The sequence below is a fragment of the Lepisma saccharinum genome, chromosome 1 (assembly GCF_977018435.1).
Source record: "Lepisma saccharinum chromosome 1, izLepSacc3.1, whole genome shotgun sequence".
NCBI lineage: Eukaryota > Metazoa > Arthropoda > Insecta > Zygentoma > Lepismatidae > Lepisma > Lepisma saccharinum.
In genome coordinates, this window is record NC_139229.1 from 205,263,711 (window position 1) to 205,281,010 (window position 17,300).

General features: G+C 40.0%; 1 protein-coding gene across 2 annotated transcripts in view; it reads left to right on the top strand.

Annotated features, from left to right (window-relative positions):
- Window positions 1–938: 938 nt before the first annotated feature.
- The window catches only part of LOC145978414 (NACHT domain- and WD repeat-containing protein 1), a 583,318-nt gene continuing 566,956 nt past the window's right edge, over window positions 939–17,300 (top strand). For both annotated transcript variants that reach the window (XM_083111046.1, XM_083111037.1), the window contains exon 1: window positions 939–991. The gene's annotated coding sequence lies outside the window, so the exon portion shown is untranslated. The remainder of the gene's footprint in view (window positions 992–17,300) is intronic.

Sequence of the window (17,300 nt, forward strand, 5' to 3'; positions counted from 1 at the left end):
AAGGAAGGAAAGCAAAGTGGGCGGAGCAAATGAGTGTGAGTTGCTGCAAACGGCAGGTAGTTGCAGCCTTGTTTTCCTTTCCATGCGCTCACTTTCCCTCTCATGCGTTCATTGGCCAGCGCTCTCGCGTACTTGCGCAGAGAACTTGTTTTAGTTCACTTGCTGCAGAGAGTTCAGGGAAAGAGTGTATTGCTGCAGGGCAAAGGGTGTAAATTATTCACAATAGAAATGGAGAGAGAGAGAGAGAGAAAAGAGCTAGCGATACATGCACACAAGCACAGGATGAGATAAGGGGAAGAAGAGAGAGATACGGAAATAGCGATGTTGAATACTGATACTGACGAAGACAACATTACTGTTTGCAAGTTGAGAGATCCAATATTTACATACTATACTATATTATATACCAAATAAAAACATAAAAGCATTGATGAATACCGAGCCCTTGCAGGCCCGGGTCTTGAGCCCGGAAATTCACCCGAGCACGTCGAGGCACCTGATAAAAACATCCGAATGTTCGATTTCCACCAACACACTCGCAGACATGGAGATCCCCTGCTTTCACTTTCCGAGTGCAAGCCCAAATCCCCTGCATTCGACATCACAATGTTTGTTTACATTAGCAACTGCACGAGCACTCCCGCGCCATAAGCTATCGATCTTCCTCTCCCCCCCCTCTTGTCCTTTTCCAAGCCTTTTTTTTGTTAAAAAAATTATCTTTGCAGTCGCAATAAAAATGCAAAAAAAGGGAGAGAACGACGATTGTAAAGGGACATTATCCACCTGGACTTGGTTGCCAGGGTAACGGGATTAAGGGAAGAGTTTGGGGAGGGTTTATTTCCAACCCGCCCCTGTCATTTCTGAGCACGAGACCTGTTGCGCCCTCTAAGTAACTTTGGCGCCGGGATCGGCCGCTCCGTTACCGCAGATAGGTTTGAGCCGTGGACGTGTTCGTACGCGACAACGGAGCTCTCCGTTCTGCAGCGGTCACGTGAGTACAATTACTTACTTGTAGCTTGTTCTTCCGTAGCCCTACTTTCCTGCGAGGCATGCAATTACGTTGGGTGTGAATATTAGGTCAGTGTGTTACGCTGGTGCAAGGGCAAGAGTCTTACCCGCCAGAGAGTAGCAGCCAACTTGCACCAGAGCGTGAAAGCCTACTGCTTTTGGCCAGTGAAAGTGAAAGGGGCAGATTAGAACTACAGCAGGAAGCATCGAACTGCGTGCGTGTGCTTTACGAGCGCGTGAAGTGAAACAGACTCTCCTTCTGTAAAGATAATGGCATTCTTTCTTTCCGTCATCCAAGACAGCAGCGCTTCTTAACGGAAGGTTCAGATTAGTGCGAAAACTTAACGTGCAAGCGCTGCTGTAATGCTTGGAGTTTCTTTACTCAGACTTGCAGCTCTTTTACAGCTAGCTTAGCTAGGTTTAAGCTAATTAAATATGCAGTTCTTTGCCCGGGCGTAAGATAACGTTACTGGTTCGCGGGTTGTTAATAAAAATCGATAAAGCACATAACTTGAACCTGTTTGTCACTTGTTTCTCTCGCTTGGCTGCATGTGCAAATGCAACACGCACGTAAAAGTTTCAGTAATCGAATACATCGACAATGTGTTCAGAAAAATAGAAATTGGAAATGTAATTATTAAGGCAGCACGATTTATCAGCGTGTTTGAGCATATTCCTGGCGTAGTACTACTACTTTTATCGATGTTACAAACAGAAAACAATTATATGTACCTACTCCCAGGGCCGGACACAGGGCAAAAATCCTGGTACTTTCTCCCACTATATACACTACACACCCTTGCCATAAGAACAATCTAGTTCATATTATTATGTGCTCCCACTAACACATGCAGGTACATTAATATGCTCTTGCAGAAAAATTAAATTAGTCTCTAAAAATATCAGTCTGGTATTTTCTGTTCATAGATGACCGTACAAAATAGTTAATTTTTATTTGTTACAAGAATCACGAAGATAAAGATTTTATATTTGATTTACACACTTCTTATGCATACCATTCTAGTCCTAAAATGTAAGAAAAATGTAGAATCAATAACAATAATAATAATTCACAATTGAAATTAACTATTAACATTTCCAATAATTCGTAAGGAAAGTTCAGAAGTATGAAAGTATTTTGTAGGCCGATTACTGGGCTGGTATGAATGTACTTAGGGGAGGAATTGAATAACTTAAACATCACAATATCTGTCAAATGGTTTGATAGTCGCACCTGTACCTAGGCTTGCCCAAAGTTAATAAGTAAAAAAAGGGTAACTATCCATTCCATATATACCTTCCATGTACCTATGTCGAACAGCTTAATTTACTTAAATATAGCCTATAATGTCATAATAGCCGTGTTGAACCTACTAACCTTTTTTGTAAGGCGGGGGTAGGTTTGCCAGATGCCCCAGTTTTTAGTAAATGAATTCGCATGTGATTCCAAATTGGCAGCACTGCTCCAATGTTGCAAACCTAAAACTACAATGACGATATAGCTCTTGGATCATATTTTCTTCCATCTCTAACAAAATAAGCGAGTGTTTATTGCATAAATTATATTGCCATTTTTCAGTCAGCCAAGTGATGTCACAATAATTAGTTTTCAGCTATTTTAATTCAAGTTGAAAAATTGAGTACGTAAAGTATAAAACATTAAAATTAGCCATTGCTCATAAAGTGTTAAAAAAATTATGTTGTTCTCAGCTTAGTGATTTTGCAATATTTTCTTCAACATGATATTTAAAAATGTAACTCGTTGAAAATCCGACATTCATTTTTTATGACATAATGACGATACTGCGATAATGTGTGTGTATATATATATATATATATATATATATATATATATATATATATATATATTTGTCAGAGTCAGAACTTTTACAGAACTTGGAAAACTTTGTGAGTGGGAGGGGGGATATCTTTGTCATGTGGCCTACTAATGAAATTCCCAGTCCGGCTCTGTGTACTCCAAGACACAGAGTCTAGCTTATTTTGTTTGTTACAGCGCCGACTGGTGGATCCGAATTAGATGAAGAGCTATTAGAAAATGGGGTTTCTAATAAGTATGTGTAACTATTGATCTAATTTTCTCTATAACCACATTTTTTCCTACTAGCCCTTCATCTAATTCGGACCCACCAGCCTCAGCTGGTTTGTTATTTTAAATTCATTTGCTTACTGTTAAATTTTTAACAGCGACGATGGCATGGATGTATAGTAATGACAAGTAACGTACTTTTCCCTTATGTTGCTTTTCGATCACACATGATTACATGAAACTGATGAGAGGAACAATCACATTAATTGATTTTATTTATTTTACTTCGCATTTCTTTCACTTTTGGCTAATCGCGAAGATGAGGATGATGACATTGATGAGGGACACTCACAAAGAACACCCAAGCGCAGGCAGGAATTCGAACCTGGGTCCGCCGTGCGGCAGACAATGACATTAACTTTTATAGCCAAAGGTGAAAACAGGTTAAATATTTCTAAACATGTGAGTGCATGTATGTACTATCAGTTTCAAAATATTCGGATTGTATGGATTAAAACTTTGTTCACGGATGGAAATTTAATTTTATTGCCAGGAATATTTGTGTCTAGTGGAGGAATGGGTTTCCCCACATCTTCATGTTAATTCATTCCTTACGCACAGTATGTCGCATTCAATCAATACAGCTATACTACTGTATTTAAAGTTCAGCTTCTGTTTGTGTTCAAGACTTTGAAGGTCAAGCGTGTTACATCGTAGAATTCTTGTTAGTGCGTCATTCATACTCTTCTAACATCAACCGGCGTTTATGGTATAAGGTCCTATTAAGACACCTCCCCTAATAGAGACCCTCAGTTTTCTCGTCTGTTTTGTGCTGAAGTTGATGAAAACGTGTTGGTTCCTTGCGGATGTGTAAAGTACCTCAAGGTTATTAGAAGTATAGAGCTTCGGTAGATGGATTGTTCTCTTGTGATGACGTAACGACGGTTAGGTTAGGAAGTTGAATTTATCCATGAAAATAATATGAAATCTCTGCGCAGGTGTTGCACTATTCAGATATGGAAAAAATCAGATAGCTGAACTTATCAAATTGAGTACACAGATGAGCACTTTCAGATGTCAGATGCTTTCTTTCTCATAAGCAATAAACCAATTAGCAGTTTCTGGCTCGAGATAAATTGAAAACAATGACGGATACTTTATGGTACATAACACGGCATATAAACTATTACTGAATGTTTAAATTGAACAGTATGACAGTAGTTTACAATATAAATACAAAATGTAATACAAATAACAATGTAGCCTATTTTGATGATATTTAGTTAATCGATTCATGAGTTTCATGATATACAGAACATGGTATAAAACTATTACTGAATGTTTAAATTGAGCAGTACGACAATATAAATACAAAATGTAATACAAATAACAATGTATTTTGATGATATTTAGTTAATCTATTCATGAATTTCATGTCGGTCACGAACTAATCACGGGCCTCCCCGGTGTCGTAGTGATATCGCCGTCGCCTTGTAATGGATGGGTCCTGGATTCGATACCTTGTGGAGGCATTTTCGGATCCTATGTTAAACTGCAGGTCTAGTCACAGTTAGCTTGTCTGTGCATAAAAGTGGACTTAAAACTAAACGAAATAATCGGAAAGGCCTTGGTTTTGTGATTTAAATTTGCCATCCAACCGTTTGATGGCGCTAGTGACTTCCAGATTCGCTTTTCCATAGGCTATGTTAAACATCCTTATCTAGGGATTGCTCATCTTCAGGTATCTGATATCTACATGTTGCATCGTTTCTAGTGATACATTAACTTTGCGCCAGTACGTTATTACGCACAACAAACTTAGTGACACCTCGGAGATAAGCCGGGATTGGTGTATCTGTGCACCACCTTTGCAGTATGGGCTATTGGCAAGCATTGTGTAGTGAGAAATGCAAGAAATTATTTTTCAAGTAGGCCTACATTTGCAGTGCAAGGTAAATTTATTATTTTATTATTGTATGGGTTAGTTGTATAAGTTTAAAATCTACTCACCAAATTTATATATTTGGACGCATATTCTTAACAGTAGACCTGTTCTTCGTTGAAGTGTTATTATCCCGTATTGCGGGACCACAGAGTTCGTTGAATGAAGCCCGTCTCATATTTGAAGCTTTGATTGATTGATTGAAATTAAAATTGCGAGCGCGTCAAGACTGTGACTATTTGCACCCATCATATTTTACGGGCACCAACCCTTTACCACAGCTAAACTCGACGTTTGTCTTTGAGGACTAAAAATCTTCTTATCTAGATTAAAAGCTGATGTTGTAAAGGAGCACACAACACACAGGACAACACAGCTCTACGGAGGATAATACTGGCCGTAGGTCTAGGCGCCAGAGCCTCGTTGGCCTGAAAGACTGAAGTTACAAGGGTGTACTGCGTGGAAGCTAATTTGACTTTGGATGCCTTTTGAAAAGGACACCCCCCTATATTCCGAAAATAAGAAAGTGGCTGGCGTACGCAGCGGGGGAGCTGATGAAGCTACAGCTATTCCCGAAACTTTGAGAAAATGAAAGTTTTCAAATGAAAGCAGTAAAGATCTCGAAAAACCAAAGTGGTAAATGGAAACTCCCTTAAAATTACCTCAAATTACCATTTTCGTCTTTGAATGACTTTCATACGAAGACTAAAAATTGTAATTACAAAGTATTTGATTTCTTATGTATATCACCCCTACCCTAGATACAGCTGTGTAATATCCATCTTTAGAATTCCAGCCCCTCCGAAAAGAAATCTAGGGGGGGAGGGAGGGGATTGGAGACTAATTTTATCTCAACTGCTAGTGTTTTCAGATAACCTCGAACAGCCATTACAGCTTCTGACCCAGACGATTCTGTATCACCTGCAGGACCCTCGAATCTCATTGATTACCAGGCCTTTCCATGTACGCAAGCAGCAGGATCTTCCAGTAGAAGGGGCTTTACCTCTGTTCTGTACAAAGCCCCTCTAACCCGACAATAAAGTAATAAAGGCCAAAATAAGAAGATATTTGTAAATGGTACTAACAATAGGGCGAAAAGGAAGAAACGTGGCTAAATAGCTGTTTGTCCGAAACTGGAAACAGGCTAAAGCAAAAAAGAGAAACAGAACAACAGAATCTAACCCAAACCTGTCGTACAACTGCAATGAAAAAGATAATTATGCAGAATGTTTCCTTTGTGGTATTTTTTTTTCAAACTACGCGCTAGGTGAACAATGGGACGCAGTGTATTGTTTGCTACTGTTGGGCTCATGAATATTTTGGGACTGTTCAAAAAACATTTGTGTGGTGTCCACAGTGAGTGCATGTTTTCTAAAATTACCACGTAGCCCCATGAAATATAATTTTGAAATGAATTTAGCTTACGTATGTTGAAAACAACTAAATAGATGTTATGCGAAGCGTGTCGCTCTTTTTTTTAGTTTCTAGTCCCAAAGTTACTTAAGTTAACAAAATTGATCTCATGTTTGTAACCTTTACCCTACAATTACTCTTTCGGTTAGTTTATATCCATTAAAAGGTGCTAATCTAAGAAAATAACAAAATATCCATGGTACATTTACATCCTGGCTGACTCAATACAAGAAAAGATTAATTACACTTTGGATAACTTTATTTGATAATGGACAAAAAAAATATTTAACGAGTTTCAATACATAAAATTTAAAATTGGCAATATTTCACTTGCAACTTGTCTCACCGTAAATATTTAAATATAGATTTAAAGTGCAATTGTCAAGTTGTATTCCAATGATTTCTTTCCGCCTCAGTGGCTGAAGGTGTTGAAAATTGGACTTACAAATCTCATGACCGAAGTATTGGTGTTTGAGTCACGGCTTGGACATGTGTCTTTCTTTGTGTGTATCCTTTCATTAATTTCACCTATTATCTTTCATTTTCATCGCTGCAATTGTCCTAAATACAGAAAAACTACGTAAAAGAAATCAATTTCGTAACACCATATACATACACCTTCATGGCGTAGTGCTATGCACAGGGGAGCACTTTACCTTTACCTTTTTTACCATATACATACCCTTGGGGTCATAGGATCAATCCCCATCGAAGGCACATTTTAAGGCTCTCATTTAAAATTGTACCTGGCCCCCGTGGCGGAGTGGTTATCACATCGCGCTACGACGCCAAGGGTCCCGGTTTCGAATCCTGGCCTGGTCATGGATGTTTGTGAGTGTCCATTCATCAATTTCATCATATCATCACTCATCCCCATCTTCGGAAATTAGCTAAAACAATCAATCACTTTAAATTGTAGGTCAAGTCCCGATTAATCTATCTGAGCAAGAATGGTATTAAGCAGGATTAAACGAACTTAATACAGTAAAAACATAGGCATATCTTTCTTTCTAAAATCGAGAGAATAGTTAACGTATACGCACATAATTTAAGTACATTTATATACTACACACATACTTAGGTCTACATATACACATACAAGTCACGGAACCCCAACGACAAATTTTCGCAGCATATAGAAGATATAAAGGTGAATATATGTTCTTAAATTTAGCTTATCGAGACCCTGTTTCGAGCCTATTGATTCTCAAAAACGTACTTTTATTATCCTGCATCGCAGTGGTAGCGTCCTCGCCTTGTAATCAAAGGGTCCCGGGTTCGATACCCGGTGGAGGCACAAGTGGTTCGGATTCCACTTTAAACTGTAGGTCCAGTCCCGATTAGCCTGTGGACTGTGCATAAAGTGGACTTAAAACACCAACTCAAACCAAATTATCCTGCATATATCTAACAATGGTTTGATTGATTGCTTTTTTTTAATTCGCTTTTCTGCCACTTTTGGCTAATGGTGAAGATGAGGGTGAATGACGATATGATGAAATTGATGGACACTAACAAAGAACACCCATGCCCAGGCCGAGATTCGAACCCGGGCCCCTGGGGAATCCGCCTTGGAGGTCGGCTTATCGAACCATGTACTCATGATCTTCATTCTAAACGAACCCTCAGAGTGACAAAAGTTTTCTGCCTTTCCAGATTGGAGTCTATTCCAATCAATTAGATCCGCAATTTTCCTCAGAATGTTTTTAAGTTACCACCACGGATCGTGTGAAGGCGAGAACGCCAACCTTTCGGCTACGTGGAAACTCCGTGTCTGCATTGCTTTTTAGTCTTTTGCCTGCACTGAAATGTAGATTCCGAGAAGATAAATGAATGAGAATTTGTTCAGTGAAAGTTGAGAAGGATCTCATAAATATCCGTCCATAACGAGAACATGCACGCACGGAGAACGAATATCTAAAACTTTTTATAACTTGTTATAGAAAAATCAATAACAACGTGTTGAATGCTCATCCTCGCGTGCATATGTATTTCTCGCTTAACAGATGTTAAATCCTCTTGCCCTTTGAATAAACACTTCGTTGTAAAAGAGAAGTTTTTCGTGCATTTTCAAAATACGATTACCTCATTTCACTTTGTCAAAACATGGAAAGCGAAAATAAACTTGTAAATCACTCGAAAAGACGAACTTGGCATAGCATTTTCTTCGAAGGGAAAAAACAAACAGTTTCTTATTGTGGAGTAGTTTAGCTATATATTTTCATTGTGATTCTTAAAGCAGATTACATGCGTAATTTGGGCTATGTTTATTATGCAGGATTCCAAAGCTGGCGAAAAGATCCTTTCAAGAGGGTCCGTTTCCCCTTTTCCCTACGTGTCCCTTTGCGAAAGTTCAGGAAATACATTTCATTGAAACTTGAAGCATAATGGCTGGATGAATCTACTTAACTTAAGATGTTGTAGATTATTTGTACTTTTCTCATGAAATGTATCCATCGTACGGTACAGAAAGTAGAAAACTATTTGTAGCTCTGTACCGTTCTAATGATTCCCATGTACAGTTACAATCTTCCCACACCTCGTAGCTGAATGCGAGCCAAGTGTGTCCTTTGCACTCAACATTATGCTACTTAGGTGGTCCTCAGCTACAAACAAGTGCAAATATTGACTCAGCTTTGTCATAATTACTAGAGAATTTGTAAGATCTTGTATTCAGATTATCGTCATGTTCTTACTTGTTTTAGAGCCCTCCCGATAGCGCAGTGGTTGCGTCGTTGCCTTGTAATCAAGGGGTCTCGTATTCGATACCCTTTGGAGGCACATGGCGCACTGGTTGGGATACTTTAAACTGTAGGTCCAGTTCAAATTAGCAGGGCCTCCCCCATGGCGCAGTGGTAGCGTCATTGCCTTGTAATCAAGGGGTCCCGGGTTCGATACCCGGTGGAGGCACAAGTGGTTCGGATCCCACTTTAAACTGTAGGTCCAGTCCCGATTAGCCTTACTGTGCATAAAGTGGACTTAAAACACCAACTCAAACCAGTTCAAATTAGCCTTACTGTGCATAAAGTGTACTTAAAACAGCAACTCAATTCTTACTTTTTAGTATGTTTTGTTGTGTACTATTAATAGCCAATAATAATAAATTATTGCTTCATTTAAAATTTCTTACTTGTAACTTTAAAACATTCAAAATCTGTACTGTGGAAGTGAATGTTGTCCTTACCAGGGGGAGGGGAGAAGATAGGACGAAAAATTAATATCCCTTAGTCAAGAATTCTTATGTTCAGCGAGCGTACATGCTTTAAGTGTGGGTGTGTGTGACGTGTGTGTGTGTGTGTGTGTGTGAGAGAGAGAGAGAGAGAGAGAAAGAGAGAGAGAGGGGGGGTAGACACCAACTCACATTTAAGATACAAACATAGAAAAACCACATAAAATCAGCAAATAGAAAATATAAAGTCATTAGGAATTAGATATCTGATATTTCCAGTACTTATTAAAATTACATATCCAGACTTTCCAAGTTATAAGTACACATGTAGACATTATTGATTTTCTGTTGATAATGCCTGAATTATAAGCAACGTTAGTTGCTGCTTTGTTTTGTTTTCGTTATTTTACGCCGCTTTCTATCACTTTTGGCTAACCTCGACTATGAGAATGAGGGATGAATAGATGAAAATGATGAAGGACACTTACAAGGATCACCCATGCCGAGGCTCGAACCCAGGAACTTCGATGGCGAGATTGAGAACCTATCTCTTGACGCGCTCGGAAACAGAAGGCTTTAGATTAGTTGCATCCTACGTAACATCCATAGTTTAAAATGGTTCCTATGTAACCATATTCCTGGAAATAAATCTGTATACTAATATCTGTGGCGTACCAGCCCATTGAGTGGGGGGTGTTGTCGAAGAATATAGTCTCATCGGCGCTGTTTTCAGTATTTAGAGCCCAGAGGCTAGTGCTATTGCCTTCAAATAGCTCCCCAATTGTCCTCGCAACGCTGGGCCAACATCTACATTTGTAGCTTACACAGCGCATCCAACCCATGACCACCAAAGAAGAGAACGCTGACGTGGAAGCTCATTTTATAACTAAAAATACTACAAAATATATTGCTGTAATAAGAACTTCCACGAAGTGACAAGCGTTGAGTTCTGGACTAACATCTCCCCACCGACAGTCGAAGATTCGAGTCCTGGGCTGGGCATTGGTGTTTCTTTATGAATCTCCCTTCATTATTATTATTTATAAGTTCAGCACAGGATACATCTTCCAATTATGTTGAACCTCGTACTATGCATACAAAAAAAACACAATAAAAACATAGAATGAAAATGAAAATCTATATACACAATATTTACACTAATGTATGCACTTGTTGATGTATTATTTTCTTAAGTGCACTATATGAATCTGTGAATATAACAGATTCTACAGTGATCACATCACCCCCACTCACGACCGGATCAAGACAGTGTGGGGCGTTACCCCCACACCCCCTATACGCCTTCATGGCGTGGTGCTAAGCACAGGGGAGCACTTTACTTTACCTTTACAGTTTTTAATAGTTTGTTCACTGTGTCCTGCATTCGCACTGCATTCGAAAACCTATGCACGTTGACTCTTGGCCCTCCCTCCATGGCGCAGTGGTAGCGTCATTGCCTTGTAATCAAGGGGTCCCGGGTTCGATACCCGGCGGAGGCACAAGTGGTTCGGATCCCACTTTCAACTGTAGGTCCAGTTCCGATTAGCCTTACTGTGCATAAAGTGGACTTAAAACAACCAACTCAAACGTTGACTCTTGATCTCTCTGCGTAGAATAAATATTGTTGTCTTGACCTGTGGCGGCCTACATTAAAGGATATAGTTTCTAATAGCTCGGAACACTGATAGTCATGTTTAATCAATTCCTGTACGAAAATGACACCACTGAGAACTCTTCTGTTAAGTAGCGGGTCCAATTCAAAATGTTTACATAACGTTTTGTAGTTCTTTCTGTAGCAAACAAAATTCACTTTGAGACACAGCCATTTCAGAAACTGCCTTTGAACGCTCTCCACTACGTCTTGCCATGTTTTGTACTGGGGATTCCATATGGGACTGCAATATTCGATTAATGGGCGAACAAGTGTAATGTATATTTTTACAACTGTGGGCACAGAACAATTTAAGTTTCTTCTAATAAAACCAACTAGTCTTAAACACTTTTTCACCATCCCTTGATAACGGGTATTGAAAAACTTGTCAGATGTGAAGCGGACACCAAGGTCAGTGACACCACTCGCACACCTCACTGTCGAGTTGCCAATTTTAATTTCATCTCTGTGGTTCAGTCAGTAACGCGTCTGACTACCATGCTAAAGACCCCGGGTTCGATCCCCGGCCGGTTCAAATCCGGGAACTTTTCTAACGGTGAAAGCGGCCCCGGCACCCACCCGGCGTCGAATGACGTTGGTACCTGGGGATTAAAGGCGGTCAGAGGCATGATGCTGATCACATCACCCCCACTCACGACCGGATCAAGAAAGTGTGGGACGTTACCCCCACAACCCCTATACGCCTTCATGGCGTGGTGCTAAGCACAGCACTTTACCTTTTTTTTATGCATTCATCCTCAAAGTCGCAATAAGCTCAGAATGACATAAAGGCAACACTATAAAGAAGAGTACAACAATACGCAGTCTTTTGATCTCGCATGTGTGTTCTTTTTAAAGTCCTTTCATCAGTTTCTTCTAATCATCACTCAACATTCTTATTAGCCACAAGTGACAGAAAAGAGACGTGAAATAAGAAAAACACAAATATACGAAGTGACAGGCTGATAGCAGAATTCAACAGTCCACCCATTGCCGTTCTCAAGATAATGACAATTAAATCTGCCCAACTGAAGACTGGGCTTCCCTGACGCCGTAGTGGTAACACTATCCCCTTGTGAGAGAACGTTGCTGGGTTCGATCCCCGGTGGAGGAGTGTTTAGGATCCCTTGAAGCTGTAGGTGCAGAAATTGGAAACATCGGGGTTTATTTTATTAATCTCTCAAAGGGCGTAGTGCAAACGTCGTTGCTATGTAATCAAGGGGTCATGGGTTTGATACTCGGTGGAGTCACATGTAGGTACCTTAAACTGTAGGTTCAGTGCCGATTATCCTATCCTATCTGTGCATAAAGTTAACTTGTAACAAAAACTCAATTTCTCCTTACCACATCAAAACAAGCTTAGTGCCAATATCTTTGCTTGCTTCATATCTTGCTATTATGATGCATCTTTGTATATTTCATGTTTTTTTCAATTTTCTTTTTTAAATATTGATACAAAGTGCGAAACAAGAAAATAAGGAAACAGTTCCTTCTCTGAGAAGAAAATGCCAAATTATAATTTGAATTCTCTCCATCTCGTTTCGAGCTGTCTCAGGAGAAAAAGGATCTGAGTGTTTTCACTCGTCACGGCGTTTAACGAAACATCGCAGCTACAACGTGTAAAATGCAATTAAATGTTAAGTCTAGTTACATGGCTGTCATTCTTGCCACGATGGTGCAACCTCTTACGTCTAAGCACTCGCGCGTATCTTCTTAAATCAATTCCTCATTTGGACATGGAGGTGCTACAGTTTAAGACTTTAAAACGTTTTTATTTATGCCTTCCTCGGTTCCTTCTAAATTGCTTTGCGATTATGAAACCTGATAGTCATATTCAGAAAGCCGAAAAAGAATTTTCCAATTATGTGACACTGGGTCATAAGTAAAAGGTCCCACAAACTCTTGTACGTGAGCGTATAATTTAACGTATCTTCCTTAGCATAATAGGCTAACCACGACGATGAAGGTGAGCAAGATATGGCTCGAGAGACCTGAAGAATTGGAAGAAGCATCTACGGTCTTCGTCAAAGATGCTATCCCAGCATTTCAGAAACCATATATATGTCATTGAGTATATCCGGCCACTTGATGCCAAACATGTCTCCGTTAACTTAGTGTAGTCTTTCCCTGAATACATATACATATTTAATTTCATATTCCCATAATTATCGACATAGTATATTTGTCTCTGAAACTGGAGATTTACGTAAAATCTGAAGGGGTTGATAGTTATCTGGCCTTCCCCAGTATTCTTTATTTCTCTTAGAACTAGTCCTACTAGCCTACTTAGGTTGCATCTTCAACCCCAGGGGTCCCGGATTCGAAATCTGGCCCGGACATTGTTGCTCTTTGTAAGTGTCCATTCATCCTATCATCAGCCATCCTCATCGTCGCGATTAGCCAAAATAGGCTGTCGGAACATTGTTTTGCATCTGCAAACATTTTTGAGTAACCAGCCAATACAGTATTTTTTCAAACATGCAAATATACGGTCAGTCAAGAATATTTATAATACAGGGATTTTATCATTTACAGGTCTTACGGTTCCCCATATTTCATATTTGAAACTTTCATTGTCTCAGATATATCCACATATAAGTGGACGTACCGTTCGAGATTTTTTTTATGTCGTAGGGCGGGTCATTCAGTGCACAAATTGTATCTTTCTATAGCTAACAGTTTCTGAATAATCGAACCGTCAATTGAGTTCGCACAGGCAAATCGGCCGGCAAATCGAAAATATGTGTGTGTGCATGTCTGTAGCATCACATTCATGATTCACAGTTCTATCACCTTCTACACTGTATTTACAGATGGTTCAGTTTGAAAGATTATAACTGCCATAGGCAAGCGAAAGGGTCAAGCAAAATTCCGAAGGTCGTGTTTAACTAGCATTTTCTAGGTATTTGATTGCAGCTTGGATATCGGAAGGTCAGTTTATATCGACAGTTGAAACATATGATGAGAAAGGTGAGTCTATTGAGCTAATTTATGTTGGACTGAACATTTATTTGCCAGGTCTACGAACCTATAAAATCTGAAAAACAAGTATTTGACACTGGCAGACGAACAGAGAGGATCATTCCATAAGCGTAATTGTTTCCGCTTTCAGCGATTAGTATACAGCAGAATTTGTTTCTGTAAAAACAGGGATAATTTTATTTTTACGATCTGACGAAGTAGAGGGAATTATCGTTGCGCTTTGTGGGATCGTTACCAATTATTTCACAAAGGACGCAGCGTTATTTGTTTCAAAATGTGTTCCACAATACGATTTATGGTACAATGTATGTAATTGCACTGAATGTGTAACAAATAACGAAAGCCTGTTTCTGTACTTAATACGATTAGGAAAATATTCATAGCAATGAGTTCATAGATATCAATTTACATCCTGTTTCTGTTGAAGACAGAAAATACCACAGGCGGTGATGGAAATAATTACATTTCCGTCGATGGTTCCTTGTGTTTACAAAAACTCATCGCCAGCATCTTTCCATCTGCTGTTTGTGAACGAGATGCATTGTTGATCCACATTGGTTTAGCAACAGATATCTCTAACATGCCATAAATGATTGATCTCAATAATTCAACGTTAATCTGTGTTGACGATCAGCAGAATAGACGTCAAACAAAATTTACAAACGAAACATACAGGGTGAACCAAAGAAATGTGCGATTTTACAAATCGTTTCTCTTCGACTAGTTTCGTATCAGTTCGTGTTCGACTCTCATCTAAAGTGGAACTGTGGCCAAGACTAAAAAATATGATGTCCCTGAGCAAAACATTCCACCAGATAGAGTTTAGTAACACTGGTGTATGAGACTAGTGCCTCAAGAAGGATTTGTTACGCCGTGAAAGTGTGCAAATAATGGCCAGATTTGTTTTGCTCGTACATCATTTTGGCCTTTCTAAAATGTTAAATGCTAGTATATACTATATATTAAACTCCCAAATATATCTTATATTTGTATTTGCACTTTATTTCCCTCGCAACCACTTTTCGCTAATCACGATGACGAGGATGAATGTTGATTAGAAAGCGTTGACGAAGGGACACTCGAAAACTAATGTTCATTCGCCTGGACTCCAACCTGGGACCGTCAGTGTCAAGGTCGTGAGAACAGAACATGCTCGGTTAGCAAGTTTTCAATACATGCTACTATAAATGCCTCGTTTTTGCGTTAAATGTATTACTGCGTTACTCTTTATCTCACGGCTGCCGGATTCGTAACCCTGCGAAGGGACTTAACAGTTCGGGTCCCTCTTTAAACTGTAGGCTCAGTCACAGTCCGTGCCAGGGGTGAATATTTACTTTGTTGACAAGAATAGTAGGCTCCACTTGCGAAAGGGAGAAATTCTCGGTTATCTCCCAACATTACTTCATACCCAATGCAGTTGGGTTGCAGTCGTTGGAGTTATTTCCTTTGCTCTCGAAATCTTATCTAGAGAACATAATGCGGACAAGGAAGAGTGACGTCACATCCTTGTGAGATTAGCTTCCCCTTTTGCGGTTGGCGTCAAGGTTCAGGAAGTTTACAGAAACACAAACTTTGTGTTTGTTCTTTCCAACATCGCACAACGATGATTATGGTTCTGACTTTAAAATAACTGAAGATAAGTCTGAAGATGGAAATAGATGTTTTGATGTCGTTTATAGAAGAGGATTTTCAGGCTCTTAGTGCCGTGAAAATGTGATTTCATGATGTTACTTTGAACACATTGCAGCCTGTTCTTTTTTTTTGTTACCATCGAGGTAGCAGAGTTACCACACTTGAATTCCGATATGGGTGTTGGCGATTTCTTCGGAATTTTTTCAATACTTAATAGTTACGGATAAAATAGCATGCAGCCTAGAAATTAACATAACACATCCGATAATGTTTTAAAACTACAATGTACATAAAATTCTTGTCCAAAGATGGATTCTTTCTGGTATTTTTCCATTTTCTTGCATCTTCTTGGGTAATAGCGTTGATGACGATGAATGATGATTAGACGAAACTAAACGCACGGCCATGAAAATAGGTGGCTGAGCAGAATTGCGCCGGTGCCACACCACATATGGGAAAAGCAAATTGTGAGCGGGACAAAGTCGCTGGTTCCCGCGCACTGTGTGACAACCAGGCTCCTTTGCCTATACCGCGTTTGGTAGAACCTGTCCCGCTTCCCGCGCTAGGGAGCGCTCAACAGTTTCCGTGCTGGGGAAAGTCAAAGCCAGGCAGCCAATTAAAATACGCAACGTCGCAACAGCGTCTACGTAAACGCCTCTCTTCTGGCTTTCATTCGCTCCTCGCTGCCCAGCAGACGATTTTTTCCTCGTTTCTCATTGACACCGAAACTGTTGAGCGCTCCCTAGCGCGGGAAGCGGGACAGGTTCTACCAAACGCGGTATATACTGCAGAAGGTTTAACCTGGCACAGTTCGGGCGAAACCGTAGATTCCTTTCCCGGGCGTCACGTGAGTGTTTGCAACCATTGGCAGAAGCCTTGGAGACAACACGTGCTTTGTCCACCGCCTACCAGGGGTCGCCGCTTTCTTCACGTGTCCTTTGTTGTCACGTTGTCAAGGACGTGAATGTGTTGGTGGTGGAGACATTTGTGCTTGCATCCCCAAATGACTGCTCGCAGCCCGGCCTGTCGCCACGTTTGCTCGCTTGCGCCGAAATCAGTGACAACAACGTCCAGCAGACGACAGAGAAGGTTTTGGCGGGAGCCGTGGAAGGTTAAGCCTTTTGCCCTATAGTTCGAGCGTCAGACCGACCTCTCTCTGGGTCACTTTTGTGTCATCACTAACCTTTCGAGCAAATATTGTCAGTTGCATCACATGGATTACGAAGACCAACTATACAACTCTACAACGAGATCTTTAATTCTCTTAAATCTCCCAACAACGGGGCTGTGCTCCGATGTAGCTACAACGCAAACTTCCTCCACCAACCTAATTTCATGGCCGTGCATTTAATGATGCTGCTTCCAGCCCAGACCAGTACAAAATGGCACTATCATGGCTCCACTAATAAGGCTATCTGTGCATAAGTAGACTTGAAAATCTGGGATATTTTAGGAA